This window comes from Macrotis lagotis, chromosome X (genome assembly GCF_037893015.1).
Source record: "Macrotis lagotis isolate mMagLag1 chromosome X, bilby.v1.9.chrom.fasta, whole genome shotgun sequence".
In the NCBI taxonomy this organism is placed as follows: domain Eukaryota; kingdom Metazoa; phylum Chordata; class Mammalia; order Peramelemorphia; family Peramelidae; genus Macrotis; species Macrotis lagotis.
In genome coordinates, this window is record NC_133666.1 from 324,999,643 (window position 1) to 325,016,078 (window position 16,436).

A 16,436-nucleotide genomic window follows, 5' to 3' on the forward strand; every position below is an offset into this window, starting at 1 on the left:
GGCTATCTAGTTTGACTCATGAAAATCTCCCTCTACCACATGCCCAACAATCCGACCTCTGCTTCAAGACCTCCCAGGGAAGTAGAAGCCACCACTCCAGAGGTAGCTCACTCCATATTTAGACAGCTTTCATTGTTAGGATATCTAGCCCATGCTAATAGCTAACCTAAACTAGCTCTTTGCAGCTTGTACCCTATGCTCTAATTCTTCATTCTAGAGTCAAATTATCCAGTTTTGTAAGAGAAGAGAGAAAGAAGATGACAGTCTCTCCCTCCCTGGACCTATGGCTCAGCAAAAGCCAAAAAACGTCCTTTGCCCACCTTGTGGCTAGGTGTGGGGAAGAATGGAGGAAAAGCAGCTGCTGGTGGAGGCAGAGCCTGTCCATCTCAAAGTCACTTTAGCCAAGAGGACTAGGTCATAATTCTGTAATTTCTTTTTTCCTTCTAAGCCTCCTTGAGATCCCATGTATCATTGTTTTCCGGAGTGCTTTTCTTGAGACGAGTTTAATAGCCTTATAAAAGTCACATTGTGCACAAATTGGGAACTTTCTGAAGCTCCACAGCGGCTCTCATGCATATACACTCTCCAAGTTCCCAAAGCTGAACGCGGCAGGCAATTCAAGGCACAAAAACATCCTTGGGTAAATTACTTCCTATTAGTGTGTCACATATTTCTTAGCTACGACTGTGGTTCCAGGAGGTGACAGCAGCCGTTGACAATAAAACTTTGCACTCTTTTTTATTTATATTTTTTCCTGCCTTTCTGTGTTTGTTTTTTCTTCCTTCCTCCCAGTGTTACATAATGGGAACACAACCCATTTGTCTCTGTGTTCCCAGAGGATACAGGGCCCAGGGGATGGTCCTGCCTCATCTTAGATAGTGAGGCACAACTCCAAATCATTATCTTTTGTGAAGTAATGGCGGAGGGGGGGGGGTGTTGCTAGCTTCCCCTTTAGCCCCAACTTGGATCAACAAGTCTGAATTGATTCTCACTTGTGACCAACCTTTGTGCTAGATCATAACAGCCAACATTTATCTTGTTATTGTTTTTTAGAAATATTGAGTTATATATTAACTCATTTGATCCTTACAACTTTGCAATGAAGGTTCAATTATTATTTTCATGTTACATATAGAAAACTGAGAGCTAGATATTGGCTAAGTGATGTGCTTAGGTCATGCAGCTAATATTTATTTAAACCAAAGTGCAAACTCAGATATTCCTGTCTCCAAGTCCAATATTCTATCCATTATACCACCTAGGGGTCTGCTTAAAGAGACTTGGACCCTGTCATTGAAGAATTAACACTCTATTTGAAGAAACAAAATTCATGCAATCAAGTCAATTCAACAAACATTTAAGATTGTCATATCTCATAGTCAGAGCTGAAAGAGTATGCAGTTGTCATCTAATCTTGACCGCTCATTTCATAGTAAAGTCATTTGCTTTAAGAGAAATGAAGTGACCAGTCCATGATCACATAGAAAGCAAAGTAATGCCCTCTACATCTAGATCCAAAAATACCAATGCTCTGATCAATGTACAAAGCATTATTTCAAGTCCTGGAATAGCAAGGTAAAGCCTGATACAGATCCTGCCTTCAAGTAGCTTATATTCTCTCACACGCACATAATATAATACAAAATAAACTATGATTATGACAAGACAGCAATGAATCAAAACTCTTTGCTGTGGGGAAAAATTGAAGAGAAGAAGATTATTGGTAGCTGGGAAGATTAGGAAAGTCTTCATGAAGGTGTGTTACTTGAGAAAAAGTGAAATTATCATTATACTGCAAAAAAAGTTCATTAAATTTTAGGGGACTATTCCCTCAGGGATACAAATTGCAATCTCCCTCAGTTTCCAACTTGGTCTTTATGAGATTCTATGACAATACACACAGATATACACATACACAGATACATTTACATATATGTGTGTATATACATATGTATATTTATATATGCATACACATATATTTATCAAATTAGCAAATATGAAAGTATTTAATGACGAGTTGGCATGTGGAAAATTTAGAAATGGGCAATTCAGACTAAAGTACTATAATAGGTTAGAGAAGTAGAAGATGTAGCAGACTAGGGTAATTAAAAATGTTTCACACAAGGGAAGGAGATCAGCTGGGTCTAGAATTTGAAGAAATAAATTGCTCTGAGAAAAAAGAGCATTTTCAATGAGTGGTAAAACTCTTTCCATCACTACTAGAAATCCTTTTCCTCACTTCATTTGCAAAGCAGAATGTCATCATTACATTTAATAGTGTTCTCAAACCTAGGTGTTATTGTCAATCAATCGACAAATCTTGTTGACTCTGCCTTCATAACATCTCTTGGGTACATTTTCTTTTCTCATCTGACATAGCCCTGATATAGGCTTTCATCACCTGAAACCCACACTATTGCAATAGTCAACTGACTGGTCCCTCTGCATCAAATCTCTTCACACTATAATCTAACCTACATTCAGTTTTAAAATTGATCTTCCTAAAAGTCAATTTGACTATTTTAAATACCTAAATTAACTACAAAGGCACTGTGAAGTAAGATGCTATCTGTATCTAGAGAAAGAGCTGATAAATAGAAATATGTATAAAATGACTTTACATATATGATTATATTGCATATTGCAACTAATTGCAGTCAAGTCTAGGGTGGGCAGTGGGGGAGGGGAGAGGGGAATGAGAAAAAAGAAATTTACATAACTTTATTATATATTTAAAAGGAATAACAAATTATACATAATTGATTTGCAGTTTCATGTGCAATCATCTTTTTTATTATGCTATATTATGGATATGCTCATTTTATTTCATAAATTAAAAATAAAATAAATAAAACATTAAAAAAGAGACAATTAAAAATAAAGCACAGGTTTGGCCATCTCACAAATACATATACCCCCATCTGAATGACCCTCTGTCTCCTCCAGAATCAAATATAAAATCATCTGTTTGGTAGCCAAAGCTCTTCATGACCTTGCCCTTTTCTACATTTACAGTTTTCTTATATTTTACTTCCCACTTTGTATTTTGCCTTTAAGTGACACTGATGTCCTTGCTGTACTTCACTCCATTTCTTGATGATGGGTATTTTTTCTGACTGTTCTCCCATACCTGGAATTTTCCCTCCTCATCCTCCCCCACTCACATCAGCTTTACTGACTTCTTTTAAGTTTAGAATAAAAGCTCAGTTTTCTACATGAAGTCTTCCCCAATCCCTTCTAAAGGTGGTGCCTTTCAGTCTCCTGTATCGATATTTTTTGTCCAGAGTTGTTTTCATGTTGTCTTCCCCATTAGAGTGTGAGTTCCTTAAGAGTATTGTCTTTTGCCTTTTTTTATATATCCCAAGTGATTAGCTCAGTGTCTTACACATAGATTCTTTTTTTTAATTTATGGAATAAAACAAGCACTTCCATAACAGTACAATAAAAAGATGATTGTACATGAAATTGCAAATCTACTATGCACAACTTGCTATTACTTTCAGCCATACCACAAAATTATCATGGAAATTTATTGTTTTCTTTTTTCTTCCCTACCCCCATCAAAGACTAGCTGGCTACCATTAGAAACAAATAGGTATATACAAATAGATAGATGGATGGATAGATACATATACACATAGATGTGCATGTGAAAATTATCCTATACATACTTCTATTAATCCTTTGGACAGTGTAAACCAATGCAAACTTTGAATTCTTGATAGAATTTGCATAGGCAAAAAGTTATTTGTGTGTATGTGGGGAGTTGGGGATTGTGTTCAGAAATGGAGTCTGTAAGAACAAAGATAAGAAAATGGAAATGCCTAAGATAAGTAAGAAGGTAAGTGAAGAAATATAACTGGCTGTGTAAGAGGAGTCCTATCTAGTGCACAGTGCTACCATAGATATTCTTAAACAATGAGATCATCAAAAACATTCCCTGTCACCTCTCAGTTCCCCCATCTCCCTTCATCTTCTTATAGGAGCACCAAGGAAAGTGAGTTTTTTGGGGGGGCAAGAAAAGTTACCTCAAATTCTATCCACACAGGGAATGCCTTATGCCCCCAAGTTTCCTCAGTGAATTTTTTTAGCAATCTACTCTATGAATGTCTCCAAACTTTTCCTGTCTCTTTTCTGATCCTACAGGGTGATTCTCCTTGAAAGAAATTAGTATAGCATTCCTGAAATAAGGAAGAGAGATCTCCTGAAACTTTCACCTGTCCAGAGGATTCAAACCTAACTCTGTCAAAAGTTTGGAAAATAAGACTGTAAGTGATACTTTCCTCAACTCTGTTTTTGCCATCATAGAATCTAATCTGGTCTCCTTTATTTCTGTCTTTCCATACTACAAAGGCTCAATCTTTTCAATCCTTAGACTAGTTGAGATCAAAACTACCTTCAGACTCTAGAATTCTAGAGTTGGAAAGAAACTAAGAATTTATCTAGTACATTAAGCCATGACATCTTTGACTCTCAAAGAATTGGGGGTGGGAGGAGAGTTAGAATATATATTGGAGCATAAAGGTTCTCTATCCCCTAGCTGGTTAGGGGCTCCATAATGAATAAAGTCCTGGGATTAAAGATAGAAAGATTTATCTTCCTGAGTTCAAATACAACTTCAGACACTTACTAGCTTTGTGACCCTAGGCAAGTCGCTTAACCCTGTTTTCCTCAGTTTCTTCATCTATAAAAAGAGTTGGAGAAAGAAATGGCAAATCACTGCAATAGCTTTACCAGGAAACCACCAAATGGGGTCAGAAATGACTGAAAAATGACTGAAAAACAACCCCTTGCTATCCTAAGGCATTCTACTGCAGTTCCTTCTTCAGAATTGAAAAAAGAGTTAAAAAACAACTGCTTAAAGTTTTTCTACAAAGTTGATTCATGAATCTAAAGTATCCCCATCATCATGAGTTTATTAATAAATTCACAAGGAAGGTCTGGAACCTTTCAAGTTCCCCTCTACAAAGTTAGAATTTGATGGGGAAAATGGAATACACACACCTGCAGGCAATAGAAATGAAAGCTATAAAATGAAAAGGTGCATTGCAGGGAACACATGGATCAGAAGTTATGGTGGCAGGTTTAAAAACAATAATAATATCTCATATTTATATAGAATTTTACCATCTACAGAAAACTCTCCTAACAAAACCCTAAAAGGTGGGTGCTACAAGTACTAATAACCTCATTTTACAGAGGCAGACATCAAAACTTGGAGAGATGGTATAACAAGGTTTAAAGCCAGAACTCAAACCTCAGGCTTCTAATACCAGACCTATACTTTCTTTCTCTGCCACCCCATGAAATTTTTTGCATGGTGTACTAGAGAATATTAGTTAGGCCTTAAGTTGTAAAGAAGAGTAAATAATTGTTTGATGGGCAGAAGGAAATATTTTAAGAGGCTGAAGAACACAAAACAAGAGTCAAGGATTCAGAAGAGGAGGATTTAGGAGTTTGTCTTCATGATACCAAATGACCAATTGGATTGACTCAACTTTCATCAGTCAATTCTTTTTTTCAAGATCAGCCTCAATCTTGACCTGACTGTCTTTAGGATGCTAAAATAGCTATTCAGTTCAGTCAGACTTAAAAACATTCATCAAATAAGTACTTTGGTGTCAGACAGACCAACCAAATGATGAAGTTAACTTGTTGACTTTCCTATGGCAGTGGTTAGGTCAGTAAAACCACACCCCCAATCCTTCAATTTTTATTGACCCTGCCTTAATTTCTTAACACTCATCATTCAATACTACATCTTTCTTTCCTCTTCTTCCAGAGACTTAATTTCTCTTTTCTCTGTACCATTATTTATTTAAGCTCCCTAACTGTATTATTTATTTTAACATCATATCTGTATTATTTATTTTATTGTAGCTCCATAACTGTATTATTTAAATCTATAAAAAAGGCTTTTTTCCCCTTGAACTCTCTGAGCAAAATAAAATTGTATTATACTGAAACATTCTTTGAAATGCCCTTCTTTTCTACTTCTTGATAATAATAATAATACTTTGCATTTATATAGCACCTTTCATCCTGGGATTATTTAAGTCTGCAAAGCAGTCTGTCTAAATTTTCTATGCAAAATAAAGTTGTATGGCAATATTCTTTGAAATGCCCTTTATTTTCCACCACTTGATAGTATAGAAATGCTTTGCTTTCATGGACTGCCTCACACCTAGAAATTCCCAAGTGAGTTTTCTCATTAACTCTCACCATACTCTGCAGAGAATGTCTAGGCAAAGTTTATTCCATTTGCAAAGTGGTGAAACTGAGACACTAAAAAGACAATATTAGAAATGAAATGTTAGGGAACTATCTGACAGGTTCCTCTATGTCCACAGAAGCAGCTTCTAAAACCATTCCTCTTTCAAAAAGTCTTCTAGGATTAGTTGGAAAATTGATGCCCTTCCCTAGTACACATACACCTCAAATTGAGGTCTGCATCTATCCACCATGAATTTCATCCAGTGGAGTAAAAAAATCTACTGCCCTGCTTTAAACATACTTTCCCCTAGACCTACCTAGATTACCCATTTCTGTTTTAGCAAAATACATGCTAGCTTATATATATAAGTCTGTGAAAAATCATATAAGCCAGAAAGCAGGGATGGGGTTAGCAGGGGTCTCTCTGTATGAGGACTTTATGTAAAATAAGAAAGGCTCCTCCTACATAGTCAGACTTGTTTCTTCAAGTTGTTTTTCACCCATTTGAGGTCCTTTCCCCTTTTTGGCTTTGTTCTTTTAGACTTCATCTTTTCACACAAATATCATTTCCCTACACACACACACACACACACACACACACACACACACACACACACCTCTGCCAATAAGTCTTGGGCATCTTTTACAGTGTAGTTCAGGTACTATTTGTTACAGGAAACCTACCACAATAACTATAACTCACAATTTCACAACTCCAATTTCACAAGGCCCGGGTGAAACAAACCAGTGGCACTATTCCATTGAATACAGAGTTATATCTGGTGTTGTATTGTTTTGGGTTTTGATATGATCGTTTTGTGTCATCAAGATTACAAACAAGTATATGAATCCTTACAGGGGTGAGAAAACAGAAAAAGTCAATCTGTACCAATATCATTAAATAAGAGAAAGAGAGAGGAAAAACTGAGAGACTAAAAAAGAAATAGAAAATAAGAGACAGAGAGATTGAGAGACTGAGAAAGAGAGAGAGAAAGTTAGAGAGAGGGAGAGAGAGAGATACAGAGAGACTGAGAGGGGGAGAGAGGGGGAGAGAGGGGGGGGAGAGGGGGAGGAAGGGAGAAAGCACTGTTATATAGAAAATGATGAACTTGGTGTCAAAAAATCTGACTATGAATCCTGGTTCAATATTTGTTACCTAAAGAAACAGGACAATTCATATAACCTCTTTCAGACATGTTTTTCTCATCTGCTTAAAAGAATGTCTTTGTATGAAAATATTTCTAAGATGCCTTCCAGCTTTATGCCCAATGATTTTATGTTCCAAAGGGTACAGGAAAATAGGGTTAAAGGTCATTAATTCATCCTTCTCTTCTAATCCCCAGATCCCCAAGTACAGTATTGTCTATACTGTAGATGCTCAGTAAATGCTTATTGAGTTTCATCAATAATTTTAGAGGAGGAAGAAAAGGTGGATGACTATGATTCCACAACATAAACCACAAAATAAATCTTTTAAAGTGAATGAATATGATAAAAACATCAAGCTAGGCAATCTCCAGACTTTCTTCTAATTTCCCTTTGTCCACCATGGAATCACACTGATCAACTCCTAACATCCCTAGCCTTGCTCTTCACCCCAAAATAGCTTATCATTTATGTGAACTGCCAAAACCCCTTTCTGACCTTCTTACTTTTTCCTTTAGCATGGCAATTTAGGGACAGATATTCTTTTCTTGACAGAAGCTATTGAAACAAAAAAAAAAAGGTATCTCATGAGCCTTGAAAGGTGATAGAGAAAAGAAAAGGCAAAAAGATACTGGAAAGTAAACTTCTACATAAAAACTTCACAGAAGAGAGCTGAGAGCATCTGTTATTTACAGAAGAGAGGAGGGCATTGACAGAAGAATCTGAGTAACTAGTTTCAGATATTAAGAGAAAAACTGAAAAAGAATAACAAAGAAAAATCATAAAACCCTGAAATGAGACCTTTCTTGAGAGCAACCCCCAGTTACAAAATCCCCAGAGCAGGGAATAGATACAGCAAACAAAAGCAAAAACAAAAACAACAAAAATCTCTTGTTGGTCCAAGAGAAATCAGAAAAATCAGCAGATAGCCAGAGTTCAATTTTGCAGGCATACCAGGGACAAGACTGTTGTAAGGACTTAGAGCAATCAGACAATGTTTAGGTTTTTGAAAATGCTAACTAATAGCTACAAATAAATAGAGGGCAAGGCAGTTTTCCCTAGGAAAGGAAAGGTAAAAGAACAGAAGGAACATATCTTTCCTCCCCCTGTTATAAGGAGAAATATGCTCTTAAACATAATTGGGATTGCTTCAAAGTTAAAGAAAAATAATCTGAAGAGGCAAAGAGGAATTTTTATCTCAGAATGTCATAAGGTGGGAAAAACTGTGATACAGAGAAAGAGAAGAAGATCCACTGGATGTTTGGAGCTATGTATAGTTATGCAATTCTTTCCAAAGAGGGAGAGCAAGACACTTAGAATAGAACATCAAAATTCCATTGAAAATCTAAAATAATAGACTGGATTAAATATAATGGAATTTAATGGGAATAAATGTAAATTACTGACATTTATACAATGCTTTAAAATTTGAAAAGTTGTTTGCATATATTATTTAATTTGATCCTTACAAGTACTTCACAAACCATTAATAGGTATTATAGATACTGAGTCAAATCCTGAACAAATCACTTAACCTCTCTCCTGCTTTTTCTCCTATCTGACCACTTATTCTCAGACTTCTTTTATTAATCTTGAGAGCAGGAAAGATATACTTTTATTTATCCATCTTGCTATCATCTGTGTCTAACAGTCTGTCTATTTAATCTATCTAACTTTATGTCTATCTTGATATCTTCTATCTATAACTATCCATACATATGTGTATATATATCAAAAAATGTTATCTACATATTATATATACAGGATACAGATATTAAATTTGTATGCCCATTTTTTCCTGGATATTCTTTTTTTCTTTCAAAAAAAGACCATTTTATAGATATAGATTGTATCCTGAAATAACCTATATTAACCATCTAGGTTCATTTCCTCTTCCAGAAAACCATATCTTTCTCTCATTCTGAGAAAAAACAAACAAACTTATTTTTCAATGAATTCGGGTCTTTAAATGGTTGTAGTTACACAAGAGGTAATTAATTTATTTTGGATTCATCTGACCATTGGCTTTAATAACTAGGATGGAATATGGCTTAATTGTGCAGATTAGTTTTATTTTATTTTGTTTTGCATATTGAGAAAGCACAATGAACTTTATAGAATTTAAAGAATAAAACTTTATCTCCCTTATGACTGGCATCCTATTCAAGTAAGAATTCAACCTCTACCTTACAAAATAATGAAATTCCTTATAAGGCAAACTCTGTCTCCACCCAGCACTCTACCTAAGAAATCAAATAATGGAAGAAGGCTAGAACCTTGATATTCAGGAATATTGAACTTCTTTATTGCTATAGACAAGTTTTTTAGGATATAGATATGAACTACAATGCCCTGTGACCTTGGACCAAGAGAACTAACTTAATAGAGATTATAGAAACACAAGTCACTATGTATCACATATCCATCTGATCAAAATCAATTATGTAATAGATATTTGTTGAAAACTTTGGATCTATAAGAAGAAACACAATAATATGCCACCAACATGAAGCCCTATATGTAACCTCAATAGATTTGTATGCCAACTAATGGGAACAAGGTAAATTTGAGCTCAATTTACTCTGATTGATAATAAAACTTTCAATTATTGCTGCATTATTTGTTGCTATATGGTTGAAAGATTAGGTGACAATATGCAAAAAATAGTTTTTTCATTTTATAATATTTAGTAATGTCATTTTATTTTTTATATGTTTCATTAAATTGTTTTGTGCCTTTATTATCTACCCAGATGCACAGCCCAGAAATACAATTATTCAGATTTAGAAGCAATAAAATTTGGCATGCATTTTCTCGTATTCAGAATTCCTGCATGTTAAAAAGAAATTACTGCATTCTCCCTACATTGCACTGCTCTGAGGCCCTCACAGGCTCATTCATTAGCCAAAGACATTATAGAAAGCACACCATTTAGGTTAAAGGGCCCTTTGGATAACAAATAGAATTGGAAGAAGAAAATATTTCAAGATAGCTCCGCCTTTTGATTGTAACTGTAACAGAGGCAAATTGATGTGCATATTCTATAATATGCAGTTGTATGATGGAGTCAGTGAGTAGAGAAAACAGTAATTGGCAACTATTACATGGGGAAAGTGTCTTAACAGTGGAATTTTCAGAGGGTGTTGGTAGTGCTACTCAGAAAAGAAGTCAGGGTGTCTGTGTGTGTGTGTGTGTGTGTGTGTGTGTGTGTGTGTGTGTGTGTGTGTGTTCATTCATATGTGTATGGAGGGCACAGATTTTCTATTAGATCTCACATGCAAAAATTGATTTATATTCTTTCCTCTCTTCTCTTCTGTTTTCTTCACTCCTCTTTGCCTCTGTCTTCTCTGTTATGCTCCAGTTAACTGGCTATATTTTTCTTTCCCATCTCTTTCTGATGCTCTACTGAGAGGTAAAAGCAAGTTGAGCTTCATTAATGACAATAAAAGAGCAAGTTTTACTGATAGAAAATATCACATACAGTTTAAAATGTTTCTGACCATAAGAAAGATTCAAGACAAAAAAGGGTCACTGCTTAGCCTGGGAAACCAGAGATACATTGCAATATGAAAAGATTAGATATGTTGATTATAGTGAGGAGCTGTTCCTAGAATATATAATTATTTAACTCTTGCTTCAAATGACATTTTCTCTTAGTGGTACCATATAAATAGAAAATAAATGCACACAATTCAGTGATTAAAAAATTCTAGAAAATATAACTATTAAAATAGCAACTTAAAATGTTTTAAAAACTAACTCTCTTAGTCATCCACAACTGGAAATAGAAAATTTGATACATCATACTCCCCAGAACATGACACCATTGTACAAGAATTGAAATGCATAGTGACTATGAGGAATTGTAATATATTTCAGAGATAGGCATAATAATACCAGAAAAACTAATAGTTCAACAACAACATAGAATATTTTATACTTTAAAAGATCTTCATTTACAAGAAGATTTACCATAGAGATCTTAAAGTTATTTTAAAGCATTAAGGAATTTAAAGGAATAAAATAATTTAGAAGAACTTGGCTAGAACTAGGATTTTAGGGGACAGAAAAATTTAAAGCTAAAATGGTAGAGGCCACTGGCCATTGAAAAGCTATCAAGAAGTAATGCGAAAAGTTTTGCTGAAAGCTAGCCATTTATAAGATAAAGTTTAATGAGAAGGGGGGAAACTTGTCTTTTGTAAATTAAGTAAACTTGATGAATGAACCTAATCAGCACTCTGTGTGCTACCCTATCAGACTATTAAAACCTATAGCTTCTCTCTCTCTCTCCCCCCCATCATCAGTATCTCAAACAACCACTTCATGTTCACACCAAGTAGCTCAAGTAGTCAACATATATTGAATACCATCATAATAATGATGTTCACTATTGTCATTACCCTTATATTTTCCAGGGCCTTATACTTTTTCAAGTGCTTTCATATTCATTATCTCATTTGAGCCCTTCAGTAACCCTGTTTGATAGTCAAAGCAGGCCTGATAACTCCTCATTTTATACATGAGGTAAATAAAGGACAAGACTATAAAGTGACTTGTCCAAAGCTGTGGAGTTTTGTTATCCCTAACCCCAACCCCAACACAGGACAAAATGATGACCCCAAAAAGCTTCACCTTGAGTGTTCTTCCTTCTCCCCATCAACCTTTGATCCCTTTTAACACACTTCTCTTATATCTTGTTCTTATGATTCCCACTACAGTGTTCACTGGAGCATTGGGGATTACTGAATGAGTTTAAGATAATAACTCCCATCTATATGGTGCCTTAAAACCCTCCAGAACTTACTCAATGACCAATTCATAGGAGGCTTTTTAATAAATGCTTACAGACATGATGACTTTCCTTATTGGGAAATAGTGCAAAGATTGTTGCCTCATTTTGTAAAAAAGAAAACAGAGGTGAATAAATTTATCAAAAGGCACCAAGCTCAGAGGTTTTGGAAATTAGACTCAAAACTCTCTCTGTGTGTGTTCAGTGCCCTTTCAACTATACTACAATTTCTAAGGTATAATCCCTGTAAGAGATAATAAACAAGGCACTCCAGGAAAGAGAAAAGACCTCAAAACTTAGAAATGAAGCTCTGATGATGAAATAGTAGGTGGTGGGGCTAATATCACAGAAAAGGGGACTTTTTCTTCTTGTACCTGTCCAAGTTGTACTACGTTTGCCTATCCCATAGACACTTTAGCTGTAATCAAAACCTAACTAGTATTACCCTAAACTTCTCAAACTTATTTCATCCAGTTCTGGCCAACATATTCTACATTTGAACCAAACTAGACTATTCCCTATCCCTCAACTTTTTTCTCTACTTTCCAACTGTATGTCTTTAGTCATACTTTTCTCCATTCTTGAATTCATTTCCTCCCGTTTTTCATCAATTGATTTGCTACCCATCCTTAAAAGTCCAAACCAAATGCTATCTCTTCCATGAAGCCTTTCCCTCTTATCCTGAAAATTAACTTCTCCCTTCAGACTCTTCTCTAATCCTATCAGAACTTCCTGACTCTCGGCCCTACTTTCTATCAATTGCACCCCAGTGGAAAGTGAGAACCACCATCATTTTCTAAGAGCTACAGTTTGCTACAAACAGAACTGGATAGTCAGTCAGAGGAACTATGGAGGTGAGAACTACATGACATGATCATAAGAAGTTCAGCAGAAGTCTAATACCAAAGACTCACAAGAATCAGCACTTGGTGAAAGTCATCTCAAGGTACAATTTTAAGTGACAGGCTCTCAGGAGGATCATTCATATTATCATATACTCCATTGAATATATGATGAAATTTAGCCTTTTTCATTTCACCTGCTTATTCTTTGAATCATGTAAAGCATGTTCTTGCAAATAGAGTTATAGACAGTCAGGTGGTAGAAAGGCCTATCACCCCCATCAGGGGTGTTCTCTCCTCTTACCTTCACCTTTTACCATCTCCCTCAACTGAGCCTTTCAACACTCATTTTAGCTGCTTCATGGCTTGGATGATGTGGAAGTTATCTATTCTCTTCCTTCTGGTGAAATGGAAAACCATTAAGCTTTTCCTCCTTCTATAATCTGTATATCCCAGCACTATCATTTGATCTTTTACCTGATCATTATCCTAAGGATCCACTGGCCTTGTCTTTTGCCCCTCTGTTATACTCAGAGGATTTTCAGGTCTTTCCAACTACTCTCCTTTTATGTGTTTTGTGATCTTTCTTTTATCTGCTGTCTCCTCAAAATAGAGTGAGTTCCTTGAAAATAAGGACTGTCTCATTTTTTCAACTGATTTTGTCAACACAGCACATTGTTACTTAAATAAGTACTTCTTTAATGCTTTATCATTCATTCATTTGTTCTTTCATTCATTTGTTCATTCCTTTATTCAGATAGTAAAGATCTCAAATTGTGTGGTTAGGAAAAATGAACCAGAGAAGTAAGACATCCCAATTCTTTTATGTTATGTGAGAGCTTCTAATAAAAGTGTTACATATAAACCCTGAATTTTCCCCAACATTTTATATTTGTGAAACAAATCTGTGTTTTAAAAATTATTGTTGAATTTAAAGTCACATACAAATGCATATGAACACAGATACACACAAACACATGAAGATAAATATATATGTATATAAATGTACATATACACATATACTATAGGATGCACATACTCATTGCTTTGAAACTCCATGTTTTTTGCTAAATACACACTGCCAGCATGCATACCTTTATCTCTAGCTATCCTGCCTGACAGATTCTTGAGAAGAATTCTGTGACTGCTGCAGATGATCCGTTGCTTCAAAGGGTTAAGAGATTAAAGGATAACCCAGTCTGCCAGCAAGCTGGGTTGTTCACTGCAGGTCCATCTCTGTGGTCTGATTTCTCATAGATGATACAGTTCACTTCAAGGGAGTGATTGTGAGATTGAAATCTAAGAATGAAAGGAGAGAAATGTCATTCCTAGAATCGTGTGTGGGACTATTCCAGAGGACACAGATAGAATGGGTGTTTAATAGGCAGACTGAGTTTTTCAATGGGCCAGATGGAACAATTAACATGGAATTATTTTAATATTATACTAGAACAGACGGAGGTCATGAGAGCCATCATGGTATCTTACAAAGAGTCAGAAAACATGAGTTCAAATTCCATCTCTACCACTAACTCACTGTAATGAGTTGTCTTTTTTTAAGACAATCAGTATTAGTTAAGTGATTTGCCCAGGGTCTCATAGCTATTAAATGTCTGAAGCTATATTTGAACTCTAGTGCTCTTGACTCCAAAATTGGTGTTTTATCCACTTTATTGCCTAGCTGCCCCTACAGTATGATATTAAGTAAGTTTACAATTCTAGTACACAGTTTCTTTATCTATAAATGAGGGGTAACACTAAATAATAATAATAATAATCCCTGAGATGTACTTCATTTTTTTAGTTTGTTTTTATATTGCCTTCCTTTTTAAATATAACCTTCCTTTCCTTCTTTCCAGAAGGTCATCTTATGACCAATAGAAAAGAGAGAGAGGGGGAAAAGTAGTCTTGAAAAACTGAACAATATAAACTGTGCATACCTTTGACCCAACAATACCTCTACTAGGTCTGAATCCCAAGATCACCAAAAAAGGATAAAAAACTCAAATGTGCAAAATATTTATAGTAACTCTTTTCCTATTGGTAACAAATTGGAAATTGGAGGACGACTGAACAAATTACGGTACACAGATGTGATATAACACTATTGTTCTATAAGAAACTATGAGAGACAGAACTTCAGAGTAGCCTGGAAAGATTTCTATGAACTGATGCAGAGTGAAATAAGCAGAACCAGAAGAACATTATTCACACAAATAGCTACTTTGGGTGATGATCAATTATGATGGACTTGTACATTTTAGCAGTATAATATTCAAAGAGAATACTAAAAGACTTGTGATGAAAATTGCCATCCATATCCAGAGAAGGAATTGTAGAGTTTAAATGCAGATCAAAGCTTACTATCTTCAATTTTTAAAAGTTGTCTTATGTATTATGTCATTTTTCTCTTTAAAGTTTTTTTTTCTGTTTGGATTTGATTCTTCTTTCACCACATGATTAATATGGATCTATGTTTAGAATGATTATACATGTTTAGCTTATAGTTGATTTCTTTCTGTTGGGTGGGGGAGGGAGGGAGGGAGGGAGAAAAAATGTAAAACTCAAAACCTTGCAAAAAAAAAGACTGCTGTAAACTACCATTGTATGTAGTTGGAAAAATAAATGAATAAATAAAAATTAAGCAATACATTAATTAATAATCCATATTAATCCATAATAATCCAATTTAATAATCCATTAATAATCCATGTCTACAAAGAAAAGAGGCTTATATATTTTCCTGTCATTTGTTCAGGGTCAAACCCAGCCAATATAATTATAAGGCATTCAGTTTTTGTTGTGTTTTCCATTTACATGATTAAAGTCATTATAGATTTTGTTTTCTTGGTTCTATTTACTACACTCTGCATCAGTCCTTCCCATACTTCTCTAAATTCTTCATACTAATCATTTCTTGTAAATTTGTAATATTCCAATACATTCTGGAGTTAGGAAGTCTTGAATCAAAATCCCTCCTCAAACAACTACTATGTGGTTCTAGTAAGTGTATGAAATAGGATTTGATCAGAGTTTATGATTACAAATCAAACACTATTCTAAGTCTTCTGATTCTAGGTCTTCTGCCTTACTTTCAGATAAATGAGTATCTAAGATGAACAGATGAAAGCAAGGGGAAAATGAAAAATTTGAAGAATTTTCTAATCTTTCCTCCCTTGATATTTGGGAAAATGTTTTGGTTTATGTTTTGCAAGAGTATAAACACTCTATGCATAGCAAATATGATTAATTTTATAAGAAAACCAAATGACAGAACATTTCACATTCTTAAACTAACAGGAAACAAAATCTATAAAGGACCCTAAGGAAGCTAAGTAATACGTATATTGGTTATATTTTCATTATTTCCCCAAATTCCCCATTTTTTTCATCTCCTATTCCAAATCAAAACTATTCTTCCACATGACTTCAATATATATACTAAA

The 16,436-nt window shown here is 34.9% G+C and overlaps 1 long non-coding RNA gene across 2 annotated transcripts in view; it reads right to left on the minus strand.

Annotated features, from left to right (window-relative positions):
- Window positions 1-10,090: 10,090 nt before the first annotated feature.
- LOC141500565 (uncharacterized) overlaps window positions 10,091-16,436 on the minus strand; it is a 93,662-nt gene continuing 87,316 nt past the window's right edge. For both annotated transcript variants that reach the window (XR_012471966.1, XR_012471967.1), the window contains 2 exons: window positions 14,085-14,289; window positions 10,091-10,764 (listed from right to left, as the gene is read on the minus strand). This is a non-coding gene — a long non-coding RNA (uncharacterized LOC141500565). The remainder of the gene's footprint in view (window positions 10,765-14,084; window positions 14,290-16,436) is intronic.